Raw genomic sequence first — 15,922 nt, forward strand, 5'->3', positions numbered from 1 at the left:
GTCATTGTTCTGAGGACCCGCAGGGGCGCCTGGCTGGGGAGTGGGTGGCCGTGTCTAGGACTCCTGTTGGAAGTTGATCGGGGTGTCCTGGAAGACACCCACAGTAGATCCAGGTGGGATCCCCACCGAGGAGCCTGAGAGCGGGTAGTCGCCTTCCCACCCCTTCAGGTTTGCAGATCCACCGCAAACCCACCTGCCCCACGCCCCGCATTCTCCTAGCAGGACATAGAACCTTACCCAGGGGGACCTTTAGCTTGGATTAGAGACAAGATGGAGGACTGAGTGGCCTCCCAAAGGACCCCTTCCTGCAGCCTTCCATGCCGGCTCCATGCTTACGCATCCAGGTGAATACTTTATGTGCCATTTGAAATACCTCTTTCCCCCTTGGTTTTGGTTTCTGGGTCAAGAATAGAGCTTCCTGCCCCTCCCTTGGCTCTATGCTCACAGCAGGTGACTCTGGGCACCAGCTTGTGAAGGTGAGCTGATGAGCAGCCAGAGGCAGTAGGTTCCGGTGTGGCTGGAGTCCCTTCTGGTGAGTCACTGTGTGAGGAAGACTATGGCTGGCCTTATGATGGCCAAGCAGGTCAAACCACGGCTTCCAAAGAGCTACTGTTTTGCATGACAGAGTAACGTTGAGCTCAAAGAAACCACTGCCAAAGGGAGTTAGTAAATCCTATGACACATTAGCCATAGTTTCCAGATGTAAACTAAACCAGAATGTGGATTGTTATTCATAACCAGCAGGGTCTGAAACCAGAAAGAAGCCCTCACAAGCAAGTCTGCTGCCCCATAGATTCTATGGCTTCTGGGTCTGCACATAATGGGGGACCAGCTAGATGTGGTCTCAGGTGGTCATGGGCGTAGGACCCTCTGCAGTGCTGGAGGCACACCTCAAAATTTGCAAGACCCCTGGTCTCAGAGATGTCCCAGGATAATGGGAATGTGTCAGCAAATTAACAGAAATACACCACAAACAGTTCTATGATGTGGGGATACCTCCCTCCTGCAAGACTGCTGTAACACAGGCAAAACCCAAGTCCCTGCTGGAGTGCGGTCCAGAGAGTCCCTGTAACTGGGGTGAGCTTCTGGGGTAAATAGAATTCGCGTAGACATTCACATGCACTGCCTGGCCAGCTGGTTTGCAGTGTATAGATGAGCCGCAGTGCTTCCCTGACTAGGCTCACCTTCCGTACCGCTCTTATACTTTGTCTTCTTTCATATTTTTATATATTCTTCACATCTTCTAAATTTGAGAAGCGTTCGACGCCTGTGTGTGAGTGTGTGAGTGTACACACATGCAGGTGTGTCTGTCCTCAGCGGCAGCCTGAGTCCTTTCTGACCACTGAAAGGCCAGTGAGGGCTGGAGACTTCTGGGCTCGCAGGGCCTTCAGGGGTCTGGCAGGGTTGCTGCAGACCGTGTCAGGAACAGCACAGCCTCTGGCTGGGCCCACAGGAGGCTGCTGGGGTCCAAGCAGGGCACCCAATAGCCACACTGGGGAATGGGCAGAGTAATCCTGAGGCAGTGCCTCTCCAACTCCAGGAATGTCTGCCGTGTATGTTAGATGGGATGCATAGAGCAGGATTAATGTTAAAGAAGTGGTGTCCAATTTCACTAGCAATTGAACCCGCCCTTCGGGGACCTCAGAATGGGAAGGACAGGTGTGTGGGGATACCTCCCTCCTACAAGACTGCTCTAACGATGTAACAGTGGGACCTTGGAGAGGCTCTCCTCTGAGCAACTGAGGACTGATCAGAGAAGAAAGGTGCCAGCCAAGCTTCCAAGGAGCCTAGGACTGAGGGGGGGCACCCAGGCACCCAGGAGAAGCCTGGAATGTCCTGTGGGTGGTGCTGGATTTTGTCCCATGGTGGCCTTAACATCTTTAAGGTAGAAAGGGATGTGAGAGCAACTTGATTTCCAAAACTGAAGGGTACCTAAGGAGGCAGCAGAGAGAATGGACGAGACAGGGCCGGGAGGGTGGAGGCAGAAGTGAGAACAGGAGTCTTGGTGATGCTCAGAGCCAAGGAGCCAAGGAGCCAAGGGGGCAGGAGTCAGCAGGAAGCTCCACTGGAATTGTGCAGAGAGGAGCCGAGGTTTCTGCTGCTTCAGGGCTCGGGGTCCAGCTAGGAGCTCTTGCTGTTAACAGAGCTGAGGATCAGAGGGGCACAAGGGCAGGCTTGGGGGTTCTGCTAGGAGCAGGGGGCAGGAAATGAGATGTCAAGTTCACCTTAAACCTGCGGCTTTGAGCTGTCTGTGGACCCTCTGGACAGATGGGAGTTGGCACCCACAAGTGTCTACTGAAGTAGTTGGAGGGAGCAAGGTGTCTCACCAAAGAGGTTTACAGGCAAGAAGAGAGCTCATGGCAAACTCAAAGGCAGCCTTCTCACCAGAAAGAAGCTGAGCAAGGTCCGTTGGAGATGTCCAAGGAAACTCCAGGGAGCCGACACTGGGGCCGCTGGCTCAGGAAGGAAGGCAGCGGCAGGCCCACAGGGCCCTGGGGTCTGTGTCCTGACCTGGTGCAAGAGGTGTGTGTGCCTGAGAGGCCAGCAACCAGGCTGCCCTCCACTGCTTTGTCCTTGGAAGGTCCCCAGCTTCCTCACAGTGACTTCAGTGTGGTACCAGGAGAGCCTTAGAGGTTGTCCTCAGTTGCCACCCCTGCTCTGCTACCTCCCTTTCCTGTAGACAATGTGCCCCGTGGCCCACCCAGGGACCAGCTGTGCAGAGATGCCCTCTCTGGGCCATCCTCTGGAGTCAGAAGGCTGTGTTGGGGTGAAAAAGCCTTTCATGTGGCCACGCACAGAGGGAAAACCCCAGTACTCCCTGGTGGCTCCTGCCCACAGCAGGCACCTGGTAAGACACAGCAGATGACACACCCAAAGGCCAGTGTCACAAAGACACCTGAGAAGGCTTCCTGGGAGCAGTCTCATTAAGGACAGGTAATTGGTGACAGATAAAGTGCAGGATGGAAATCCTAACCCCAAAGCAAGTGTTGGCCATGACAGGCCACCCTAGGTCTCTGGACGACTCCCTCCGGCATGGCTCTTGTTCTCCCAGAGCCCCGTGCACTGTGCCTGAGGGTCCCCTCGGGAGGAAGCGCAGCTGTGCCCGGCTGTTGCCTTCCACTTTATGGAGGAAAACTGCTTCTCATTTTTCTTCTGACAAATGCCATTAAAAAGAACGAATGTCCTGTGTCCTGAGAACATGCCCTGGCTGAGTCACTTCTCTGGAATGGACATGAATGTCATTCAGTTTCCTCCCGCCCAGGACCCTGAGTTTCAAGCCTGCACAAAGGCACCATCCGTTATCTTTCCACAGACTGAAAAAAGATCAGTCTCCCATGGTTTGTTGTTCTTTATTTTAATTGCGGATGTGTGTTCAGTGTCCGTCCAAAGAATCACCCTACACCAGGGAATCTGAGGAGGGAAATCCAGGATGTACAGAGAGCCATCTGCAGGGCCGGCCAGGCTGCAAGGCCAGCCCTTTGTTCACTGCCCAGACCTGTGTGGGCGGCCACGGTGCCATCCAGCAGCTCTGACGGCTCAGTGGCTGCAGAACTGTCCTTGTTGCCTGGTCTTATCCTGGGTAATATCTCTGCAAGAGCTCTCGGAGGCCCGCTTCCAAGATCTTATGTCCTTTTACAGATTTAAATAAGGAGTGGCCACCTAGCCTGTGCTGCCTGCCACTGTGCCTGCTGTGGGTAGGGCTCAGTCGCAGAGCACTTGCCTGGCCCCGGGAGGCCGGGTTCCATCCCAGGCAGGAATGAAACAAAACTTCCAGGGGCCACAAGAAGTATGAGGCATGAATAGCCAAGAACGGCAGACAAGCCCCTAGGGCCGTCGCCATCACCTCAAGTCCAGCTGGGTCTTTAGGAGTCCTTCCCAAGCTTTTATTTCATGTGTCCATCATCAGATACACGTGGGGGTACCCTATAGTGGCATGGGCCTCCCGCAATGTCCTAAGCTCTAAGCAGATACAGTTCTGGTTGTTCCTTAGCCATAGCCTCTTCTGTTCCTGGACAGCCCTGGTGGTCAGGCAGCCTGGAATCCGCCCGCCACCAGGCTCGGCCACCTTCCACAGACCTTCCTGTTCACGGGTCACCACGGCACCTGTGCTGCCTCCACCTTTCTCTCAACACCATGGTTAGAGGGCACTGCCATACCCCCTGATTCTGCTCACAAGTCACGTGGCCGCCAGCTCTGCCCTGTCCTCTCCCTTTTTTGGGGTGATTCTGACCCTCTGCTGCTGTGGGGAGGGCACCCATCCCCTGAAAGCCCAGTTCTGCCTCGCCTTGTTTCCAGATGTCAGCTCCTGTGGCCCCCAGGCTGCCCAGGGCCTCCCAAGCCGCGCGCCTCCTCCCGGGAACTGCTCCTGGGAGGCTGCACCAGGCCTTCCAGCCACCCTACACCTGAAGGCCAGCTCACCCCACTTTAGGAAATGCTCAATCACCAGGTCTTCTTGCCACCTTTGGGACACGGGCCTTTGGGAACCCTGACTGCAGCCCTTTTTGATGAAGGCTGTGCCAGCGCAGGACACATGGCCCTGAGGCTCTGCCTAGCTGCTTCCCAGGGTGCACCTCTCAGGGTCGCGGCCAGCAGACTGGAGGCCTCCCCTGCATACCTCCTGACCAGCATGGCTAAAGAGTAACCAGCTGCCTGATTTGGCCTCCTCTTTCAGCCCCGGTTACTCTCCAGCGGGGAGGGGGCTAATGAGCCATGAAATGGCCAACACTGGGCCACAGTGGGTTCAGGCAGAGATGCAGCGTGGCCACCACAGGACTGGGCTAACTAAGCCCCAGGCTTTCTGCCTCTGTGTATGCAATCTGGCCACCTGCTCTCAGCTTAATTACAGCCTCACGGAGATCAGTAGACCAGGTCGATCCGAGGTCTGAAGTCACATGCTCCTCCAAGGAGTGCACTGTGGGTGACAGTGTCCTGAAGAGCTGACATGAGTCCTGTCTTCACAGTGCCAGTGGGTGACCACCTCCCCTGCCTCAGTCTCCCATAGAATGAATGCACTAAGAGTATTACTCAGAGGTTTTGTGAAAATTAAAGATATTATGCTGGAAAGTGCTCCAAGCAGGCAGTACCCTGAGTTCAGGCTGTTCCGACTTAGTCTCAGGGGTCAAATCTAATGTCACTTGAAATTCCTCTCTCACGGGACTCTGATGGGTCTGGGTCCAACAGGCCCCCAGTGGGCATACTTAGCACGTTTTCCTGGAGCAAGTCAAAGGGAAGGGAAAGAGAAGAAGCATCACTGAGCTCAATCACCCCATAAAAGAAAAGTGGAGTTCGATGTGCTCTTTAGACAGCGCTGGAGCGCTGCAGGCACAGTTTTCATCAGCGTTTTCCCATGGGAGGTTAAAGGATGTGCCCTCTGCCCCCCTGAGATGAGTCATTTAACACAGAGCAGCCTCCCGGCTCTGACACCCTCACATGGCTTGCAGATCTGTGCCGAAGTCAAGGTTGTGGGTTCTCGCTCCTGAGAGCGCAGCTGACTGCCACCTACTGTTGACCACTGGAACTGCACCATTCCCTCCACCCCTAGCCAGTCCTCACTCCCAGGAACATCAAAGGCAATAAGAAAGCTAAGATTTGGTTTCAAAACAGAGATATTCGGTAAGCATCGAAAAATCTTCCTTTTATAGCTTTTTCTCAGACCCATGTTGGCAACTCACCCCTTTTCTCCATAACTGCTAGGCCCGCGCCCCTGAGGTTCCCCTGCACAGCTTGTCCTCCCCGACAGTTGTCCTCAGAAAGCTGGTTCACACATCCAGGACTGGACGCCCATCCCCGGGAGGGGCCCTGCATCCCAGAGTCCTCGCCTCCCCTCCAGCGCTGGGGTTCTGAGGGACTGGCCCCCCTCTGCCCCTCTGGGTGGTCTCCTCTCTAGGACTTCGCGTTAGAGGCCTGGAACGCAGTCTGCTGATAGTACAGACAGATAAAACCAGACCCTCTGTGAAAGCCAAATTCCACTGGGCGGGCTCAGCAGACAACAGAGGTGCAGAGCTGGTGGGTGGGGTACTTTCCAGAGCACCAAGGTGATTTATGGAATTGAGTGGAGGTGGGGCAGATGAGAGGGTGGAAGGCCCCTGCTCTATAACCCCCAGAAGCTGTGCTTCCGAAACCATGAAGCCATTATAATGTGCAGGAAAAGGGACTAAGGCTGGGGAGGTAGCTCAGGGGCAAAGTGCTTGCCTAGCATGTGTGAAGCCCTGGATTCCATCCCCAGCACTGCAAAAAGAGGAGGAGGAGGAGGAGGAGGAAAAAATAATAGCCTCAAAATAGAACATGTTGTATGGGAAGAACACAAGTTTTTGGAATGAGACAACTCGGTCAATGGCAGTGCTGTGATCCATCCACTTAAAGGTTTGTAGAGCTGTTCTATGGGTGAGAGACACTGGGCACAGGAGCTGACAGGAGGGATGGCCCCTGCTTCCAAGGGCTCTGTGGTCCCATGTGAACTGTAGAGCGACCATACCCTGCAGTGTCCTGTGGCAGAAGCCTAATGTGGTTGTGAGGCCAAGAAAACATCCTGAGAGGCCGAGCTAGAGTTCTGTCCTCCAGGGCCTCTGAGACAGTGGGCCACCAGGGCCAACCTGGGCCAAGGCCCTGAGGTGGCAGAGAAACTCGCCAATCTCCAGGAGCTCACTGGAGCAGACTACTAGCAAGGACCGGGAGAGAGCCACAGGCAGGGAGGTCATGTGGGAAACAGGAAGGCGTGGGGAAGCCCTGTGGTGGGAAGCAGGGCCTCCCAAAGCTGTGGGAAAGACCTCCTGATAAGATGCAGAAGCTTGGCGAGGCAGGGAGGGAAGGGGTCCCAGAGACCCTCCACATTCATTCACAAGCAGAAGTGCGCCCCCAGAGGTATGCAGCGTGAACCTCCCGCGTGGCCTGGCAGGCCCAGGCAGGCCCAGTGTTGGGGCGGGGGCACGGGGGTGAGGGGAGTCCCATGTTTTGCCTCGGTTGGAGATTTCTTCACAGCTCCCACCTGTGAGCTGAACGCGCTCCTTGCTCCCAAGCCTGGCTGAGACTGGAAGTGCTGGGGGTGTTAAATCTCCGTTCCCCGGCTCCCTTACACCTTCCAGACTGCTGGACCAGAAAACTCTACAGGTCCGCGACTCCCTCAGTGAAGGACCCCTCCTCCAGGGATTTTTCTCCAGCTTTACCGAGCACAGGAGTCAGCTGGGGGTCTTGATAGGATGCAGATTTGATTCAGGGGTCTGCAGGGGATCCTGGGGGCCTGTTGTTGGTGAGCTCCAGACCAGGACCAGCTGTCCACCTGGACCTCATAGGTGCCCCATGCTCTCTGAGGCCTTCCAAACTGATACTTCACAAAGCCTTTGAGAAGCAGTAGGTTATCCGTGGCCAAGAGCAACAATGAATCTGAGAAGTAATTGCATACTGACCCACTTTTTAGTGGAGGCCACTCCAAGATTCTTTCTAGTGAAGAGGCTCATGTTCCCATATCAGAAAGACAGGTGGTATTTGTGCCATAATTCATGAGAAGGTGAAGCTTTTTTATCCACGATAAATGGAATCCACACTTTGGGTAGGAACTTTGGAGCCTCCTTTCAGTTACCCTTTTCCCTGGCTCTGTGTGAGTTGTAGCCATGTGCTGGTCACAGAAGGAATTCTCCATCTGATTGGCTGCTCTGGGTGATGGGCCAGGCCCAGGTCTGCTTCGTGTGGCTCGCCCTCCCATGGTGCCCTCCTCCTAGCAAGGCTCACCTTTTGTCTTACAGAAAGGATTAAAGGGACCAGAACTATAGTCTCAGCCCACTGCCTCTGAGCAAGCCACACGGTCCCGGCTCACAGTCCCTGGTACCGACGGAGGCCGAGGCATCGTCTCACCAGGGAAGGGTGTCAGAGGGGATGTTAGTGCCATAGATGGAAGCTCTGGACCTGAACCGAGTCTGGGCTAGTAGAAATGTAGACACCTGTGGGAACCTCTACCAGGGATGAGGGCACCCGGGGCTTCCCTCCATTGCCCGCAGGGGCCCTCAAAGGTCGGCCCATCAGAGGGCAGTGCTGCAGCCTGAGGAGGTTAAGTGGTTCCATGTGAGTCAGTAGTCCTGACCTTCACAAAGCACTCACCCAAACAGCTGCTGGGGCCGACTGGGGGGCCCAGCAGACCCCCTTCAGCAGAGGGCTGCTCATACATGCAACAGGGTGATCCTCAAGTGCCCTAGCCCAGGGAAAAGTCCGACCCAGAAGCCTGCTTCCTCATGACCCCATGTGCCACAGTCTGGAACAGGATGGGGAAACCGGAAGATGGGACCAGTGATTGGCAGAGGCCGCACAGGGAGGCGGGGCGGGGGAGCCGTTCTAGATCCTGAGTGCTGCTTACACGCTGCGCATTAAAAAGCGAAAAGTGGGTTTCAGGGCTGGGGATCAGCTCAGTGTGGTAGAGCACTTGCCTAGCACCTGCGAGCCCCTGGGCTCGACCCCCAGCACCACCAAAAAGAAAAACCTGAGTGACAAAGAGTGAATCTCATTGTACGTAAGTTAAAAATAAAATCTTTTTTAAAAGGAATACAAAAGCTAACTTGAAATAGCAGATAAGCAGACTAAGGCCGAGGAGGGAGGAGGATCAAGTGGAAATAATGAAGCGTGTTCCTATGACAGAACATGGGGCTCTTTGTTTTGCTCAGGAGCACTTGAAACCCAGGTGACAGGAAAGCTGTGCCCCACAGCCACGGCGGAGTCCCTGCCCATAGCCCTGTCCTCAGCTGGCCAGGGAGTGGGCTGGTGATTTGCTTTTCGAGGTAGAGCCAGCTCAAAAGAGGGCTGCCTCAGGAGTGCTTCTCTTCACGTGGGGACGGCGATTTAGTCTAAATGCAACATAGATATGCCTCTTGTTCTGCCCCTGATCTTCGCCACAGATATGAGAAGGTCACTCTCAAGGATGTGCCTGCCCCAGCGGTACAGCAGGGAGGCCACTGGCTGGCCAGTTCCTCTCACTTCCTGCTGTGGGCAGCACTCATGGGCTGTTAGCCGCTCACTTCTGCAGAGCGCCCCGCGGGGCAAAGTCAGAACCGCAGAGCGATTAGAACACTGTCTCCAGCATGAGTTATGTCACCCTCTTAGGTGCGACTGTGACCTGAGAATGCTAGTAAAATGTTGACACCTGCAGCTGGCATGCGAAATTAATAGCCTGAAACTGAAGACATGAAGGCAGACACCTAGCTTTAATTACCAGCTATTTCACAATCTTGGTAACCCGTTAGTTACATCCTATTCTAATTGTTCCTCTCTGGTCACCTACCTATAGGCCAGAGCCACCCTGTGCTGCTAACTCACAGCGACATCCAGGATGCCCTGGTCCTTGGCATGGTCTTACACGTAGCCAGGACCTCCCGAGGCCTGAAGCTGAGCTCTGTGTGTGCTGCCCAGGGCCCTGACCCTGCCTTCTCCTCCTTGCCGCCCCCCAGGACCTCGACTCATCCCCACTCGAAGTCCACGTCCTTTTAGGGGACAAGGTTTAGGAAGTCTGGTCAGCCTGTTAGGCAATGATTCACATTCAGGGAGATGAAATGTATCTATTGCTAAAGTTCAGAGGTGATGAAAGGTTTCCCAGAAGATGAGCTTTCCAACATGTTTTAAAGTCGTGCCCAGACTATAAAAAGCTGGGCCCAGCCTTGGGCTGACAGCCACGAGGGTGCTGCCCAAGTGTGGCTGTTTCCGAACAGGACACAGGGTTCCAGCTCAGTGGTCCTGGGTGGGAGGAATAGGAGACGATCCATTTTCTCTGCTTTACCATGTGGATGAGTCGAGTCACTTCAGCAGAACCGTCCTCATGTCTGAGAACAGTGGGCAGCACCTTCTGTCTGGTGGCTTTTCCCAGAGATCAAGCAGAACGGACCCCAGTGTAGCCCAGGTCTGGCTCCGCACCCTGCTGTGCCCACGCGCTTCCCCTGCGGCCAGCGCTCCTGCAGGCCCACCAGGCTCCTGCAGGAGGACACCCTGGTCTGCCCGCCCTGTTATCGCCCCGCAGACACTTGGAGAAAGCGCTGGGCTGCGAGCTTTCTCACGTGTTGTTGTAAAGCTGCTCTTTCTTCCCTACACACTATCTGCTTCCCAGTTCACTGCAGGAACACAGCAAAAGGACCGGCCCCAGGTCACCATGGATGTCGGGGTGGTCGTCTTCATCTTTGCTTTGTCCAACTCCTCTATTTTTAGGCCATGTTTACCGAGGTGTGATTGGCATTCCACACACAAGTATTGACGAAGGTGTGCAGCCCCCAGTGACACCAAAAGAATGGCAGGAAGTCACTCCCTGCCCCTGGGGTCAGCCCTGCTCGGCCTCCAGCTCCTGACCACCTCCGACCTGCTTTCGCTCTGAGACGTCCCTCTTCTGGAATGGCCTGGGGGTCTGGTCAGCCAGCCTAGCCTCCGCGTCTGGCTCCTGTCACATGGCAGGCGGGTGTGACTCACCTCTCTGTTGCGTCTCACTCGGTTCCTTTCTACCGCAGAGCGGGGTCCAATCTGCCTGGGTCCCTGGGTTTGTGGATCCATTCCCTGTCAGCTGACGAGCATAGGGTTGGTCTGCTTTGAGCTAGGTTGGTAAAGCACTGTGCGCGCTGTCAGGCAGGCCCTGCTGACAGGCGGGAGGACATTTCTCCCAAGCCTGGACCAGGGGTGGGTTGAACTTGTAAGAAACTGTCACCCTGCCTGCCACGGTGGCTGAGCCGTGCTGCACTCTCCCAGGGGGACACAGGACCATGTGTCCTCACCAGCACATGGCAGTGCCGGCCCTTTCTCCCGATGGTACTGTTCCACTAGGCCGCATCCTGTCTCCCTGGGACCTGCCTTCTCTTCCCTGGTGATCCACATGCCCAGCATCTTTCCAAGGCTCATTTTCTATCTGCACATCTTTGATGAAGTGTCTGTTCAAATCATTGGCCACATTTTTCAATCAAGCTGTTCATTCTTATTGAGTTTGGCAAGATTTTTTTTTTAATATATTCTGGTAGAAATCATCTATCAAACATGTGTTCTACAAACGTCTCCAAGATTATGGCCTTTTTTATTTTCAACAGTATCTTTTGACAAGCCAGCTTTTTATGTTGTCAACATTCTTTTATGATTTGTGATGTTTGTGTTTTTGTAAGAGAACTTTACCAATCCAAAAATACAAAGATTCCCCCCTATGTTTTCTCTGAGAAGTTTTATGGTTTTAGCTCTTTCCTTTGGGTCCATGATCCGTTTTAAGTAAATGTTTGAATATTATGGGGTAAGGGTAAAGGTTTGTTTCATGGCATATGCAAATCAGTTACTTTATATGGACCCTAATTCTACAATCTGCCTAATAATCGGGGAGAGCAGATCCCATATCATTCTACCCCATGTAGCTGAATTTTTTTTTCTTCTTTTTGGCATAGGGAATTGAATGCAGGGGCACTCGACCACTGAGCCACATCCCCAGCCCTATTTTGTATTTTATTTAGAGACAGGGTCTCACTGAGTTGCTTAGCACCTTGCCATTGCTGAGCCTGGCTTTGAACTTACGACCTTCCTGTCTCTGGGATCCTCCAAGCCACTGGGATTTCAGGCATGCGCCACCGTGACCAGCAAGCTGGAACCTTAATATAGAAGTGTACCCAGGTGTGGGGCTGATATTTTGCTATATATTAAGAAAGAAGATACAGGTGGAAGGTGGCAGATTTAGCTCAGACTGTGTGGCATGAAATAACCACTATTTCCTGGTGGTTGTACATGTGATATTCTGCACAAATGCTAATACACTAGTCAACTTGGCATATGCTTTAATCCATCCTCCAGGGTGATCTAAAAATGGCTCACAAATGTTAACTACTCATCCTGAAGAACAATAAACATTTCTAAATGTTGGATGGAGAAATTGTTTTCCTGGATCCTAAAAAGTAGTCCTGTCTTTGGGGACATTTTACATATTTCCTAATGTGTGGCAAAGGGTGGGTGGAAATTATCTAGGACTTAGGTTGGAATTCCCAGAGGGTTGCCAGGAGCGGCATCCTTGAATGGGCTGGGCCAGGAAGCTCTGACCCATAGGGGAAGGGAGGGTCCCCCAGGCACCGCAGAGGATAGGAGTGTCTGGGGGCACCAGAGCCCACGCAAATGAGACAGGAAGGGGGGCTTGGGAAGGAGAAGGGACTTCCGGCTATTCAGACGTGGGTGCCGCTTGCGCAGCGCCCATTCTTGCTCCCTGCCTTGCTCTAGCTGCTCTGCAGGCCCAGAGCCCTGCTGTGAAGTGCCGTGGGGTCTGTCTGTCCTTCTCTGCTGTCCTTCTTGGCCAGGGATGTTTTGCCACCATGAGGCTGTGTGAACATGCGATAGAACCAGGTCGCCCCCCATCCCACCCTTCCCGTCTGCTTCGCGGTCACTGCTCACACGCCCCTCTGACTACAGTGCACCCCATTTTCAGGGGTGCGATCCCAGGCCCAGGCAGGTGTGGTGTGCTGGCACTCCACGCGCATTCTCCCCACAGTCGCGGGACATTGGCCACGTGCACCTGGACTCTGCCAGCCCGACCCTGAGCCACGCCCCAGCAGAGGTTTCACAAAGGGAGAGGCAGGGCATCGATCGCAGTGACCACGATGTGTCCCACCATAGAACCCCTGACCCTCCCTTTCCCTTTGCCTGGCTCAGTAAGCCAGACCTTCTTCTGAGTTCCAACCTGTGCTTAAGTGGTTTTTCTCACTAAATGAAACCATCTCCTCCCTCAGAACCTCCGGCAGGGGACAGGGTGGCTTGGCGCAGGCTCTCACGCTTTCTTAAATTTTTATTTACTTTTTATTTTTCGTGCGGTACTGGGCACTGAACCCAGGGGCACTTTGCCACTGAGCCACATCCCTAGCACTTTTATTTTTTGTTCTGAGACCAGGTCTAAGTTGCTGAAGCTGGCTTCAAAGTTGTCACAAGGTTGTCACCCTCCTCCTCAGACTCCCCTGTTGCTGGGGTTACAGGTGTGCACCACTGTGCCCAGCTGATTCTCACACAGAGGGACATCTTGGGGATCACTTGAAATGCAGCCCGGGGCTGGGGCTCTGCATTTCTGAGGGTAGACTGCAGGCAGCCCGTCTCTGAGCCTTCAGAGACCCAGCTGTCTCCTCCCCTCTACTGGAGTCCTGACCACTCTGTGCAGTTGACCTGGAGACAAAATGAGATCAATCATTTTTACAGCTTGTGACAGTGCTTCCTCCCAGAAGCACTGTGTAGAGGTGCTTTTCGCGATTCCGTTTCCTGGGAGAGGGCTCACCTGCCTGCGCAGGATCGCCTGGTGGTGGGAGAGGCAGAGGCCTGGTAGATGACCTCACGGCTCCTTGGCACAGCCTCTGCTGGCTTATGAGAAATAGTCTGGGTGATATTCTTATCAAGGATACTGTAGGAACCTTAAGAATCTAGGAGATTTTGAGATTTATGTGAAGACATTTAAAGTAGACTCCTACTCCTCCTGAGTCAATCTGTATTTTACATCACATGTTCCAAAAGGAAAGGAGGAGATGCAGGGAGTTCTCCAGTGGGGCTCTTGGGCTGAGGTGGAAGTGGATAATGACGCTGATTAGTGCACAGGAAAACCCTCCTCTCCTGCCTGGTCCCCCAGCTGCACCTTACCCTGCCGCTGGACTTCCCTGATGGGCAGGATGTCCTGGGGAAAGTCTCACCCTGACCCTTGGGCCCTGACTCCAATGCCCAGTTAATCCCGGCAATGCAGGGTCATCCAGTGGACAGGAGTGAGGGCTCAGTCCTGAAGGACAGTTCAGCCCTCTTCCTCCCAGACTGCAGGACCTGCCTCAGAGAGGAAGCTGGACTCGGTTCTGTGGACCGTCACGTTGCAGCAGAAGCTCAGGAGGAACTGCCCACAAGCTGCCCCATGTAGACCCCTAGGAGACGGCTATACCCAAGAAAAGAGCGGGTGCTGCTGAGGACGTCGGGGGCGGGGGTGTAAACTGGCGCGGCCACTGGGAGGAAAGCTTGGCAACACCTCCGAAAACGAAACAGAGTCGCCCTAGGACCCAGCCCTCCACACCCAGGGACACACCTAAGAGATTGGACACAGGAACTCAGCACATGTCCACACACGCGCTCACAGCAGGAGGACTCACAACAGCCAACAGGCAGAGTTACCCCAATGTCCAACAACAGATGGAGGGAAGGGGTTGTAGCATGTCCATGCAACAGAATATGACCCTGCCATAACATGAGGTGCCGCTGCCCGCTGCCGTGGGGGTGGCCCTCAAAGGCATTTCCAGTGACAGCAGCCAGACCCAGAGGCCACATCAATATGACTTCATTTATGTAAATTTCTAGAACAGGAAGATGCTCTGAGAGAGAAAGCAGATGGGCAGCTGTCAGGGGCAGGGCAGGAGGCCGGGAGTGACTGCGTGCAGGGGCCAGGTTTCCTCCTAGGAGATAAAAGTGTTTGGAACTAGATCTGCGTGGCGGCTGCTCAGCTTCCCAGTGCACCAGGAGCCCCAGCAGCCTGCGCTTGAGGGCTGTTGGCTTTATGTTATGGGAACGTCCCCTCACAGGAAGAAAAATGCATGTTCCAGGAAAGGGAAGACCAGCGATATATTCCATATGTCCGTCTCCCACCAAGAAACGAAGGTCAGAGAGAAGCTGACTGATAACGGAAGGAAACCAGTCACTTTCCCATCAAAGGGAACAAGGATAGGTCAGCAAATGCAGGGCAGGGCCTGGTGTCCACCCGTCAGACACGTCCCGTGTCCTTGTGGTGGACGTGCCCTTCTGTTGGTAGCTCTGGAAAGTGATCCCCTTGGAAAGACACAGCACAGGGACAGTAAAAGTAGAGATGTCATCGATCAGTCACAGAGCTTCACTGTGTATGCTGCCAAGCACCCAGCCTCGGCATGGGGGACACAGGGCCTGGCGTGGAGTGTGACCCCGAGAAGGCACATCCTAGTGTAGCCACACGCAGGGCACAAATGTGCACAGCCTGGAAAGAGCCGTAAAAATCAGAGTCAAACGTGTTTTGTTCCCAAACTTATAGCAAAGGCAGGAAAATGGATCTGCTGAGCTTCAGCATCCATGAGTGTAACAGGCGCGTGTCTCCCTCAGGCCTGTCCCCCTCACCAGGTCTTCCTCCCTGGCAAGAGGGCAGTGGCAGCCACCCGGCATCTGTCCTGTCCTCTAACGGTCCTGCAGCATTTGGGCTTCTCCTGCTGGTGGTCCTTGAGTGGAGGCCACTAAGGGGGCACATGCTCCTACACCACAAGCTGACCCCCACAGGCTGACCGCTCCCAGAACACGCGGTGGGCAGAGAAGGAAGCATACAGCTCTAGAATGAAATGCCGGCCAGGACAGAGCTGGCCTCGTCTGGAGGAGGCTGGCCCCTAGATCAGAGCTGGGGCTTCCAAATCTTACCTACCTGCCCGACCTTGATCTGCACGGAGGGGTTCCCCCCAAGAGTCACCCCACATCTAGGCCCCCACAAACACCTCCAGCAGTGCAGGGTTAAGAACAGTCCAGAGGTAAGTACCACCCAGTGCTCCTGCCCCGGGCGTCCACACTGCACCTGGGGCTGCCTCGGGGCGCATGGGTAGGCGGCAGTCACCACCACACGCCTGCAGGTCATCTTCACCTTTGGGAAGGTGAACCTGATCCTCTGTACCCATGGGGCAAAAGAACCCCCCCCAGCCTGGCACCTGTCACCCGCTTTCTGCCCAAGTGCCTCGCGGGAGTGGGGTCACCCAGCGTCTGCCTCCTGACGACCGGCTCATGTCACAGCCCAAGTCCTCACGAGTGGCCCTGTTGCGGCTGGCATCAGAACTTCCTCCCCTCCTCTGTCTTTCTGTATTTGTGGTGCTGAGGATGGAACCCAGGGCCTGCGTGTGCTAAGGAAGCTTCTACCCTGGGTCACAGCCCAGCCCCGCCTCCTTCCTTTTTAAGGCCGCCAGTCGTCCATTCTCTGGACACACCATGTTTT

At 54.5% G+C, this 15,922-nt stretch overlaps 1 protein-coding gene across 1 annotated transcript in view; it reads left to right on the plus strand.

Annotated features, from left to right (window-relative positions):
• Col4a2 (collagen type IV alpha 2 chain) overlaps positions 1-15,922 on the plus strand; it is a 148,923-nt gene that overhangs the window by 77,055 nt on the left and 55,946 nt on the right. The window lies entirely within an intron of this gene.

This window comes from Callospermophilus lateralis, chromosome 12 (assembly GCF_048772815.1).
Source record: "Callospermophilus lateralis isolate mCalLat2 chromosome 12, mCalLat2.hap1, whole genome shotgun sequence".
Lineage (NCBI taxonomy): Eukaryota > Metazoa > Chordata > Mammalia > Rodentia > Sciuridae > Callospermophilus > Callospermophilus lateralis.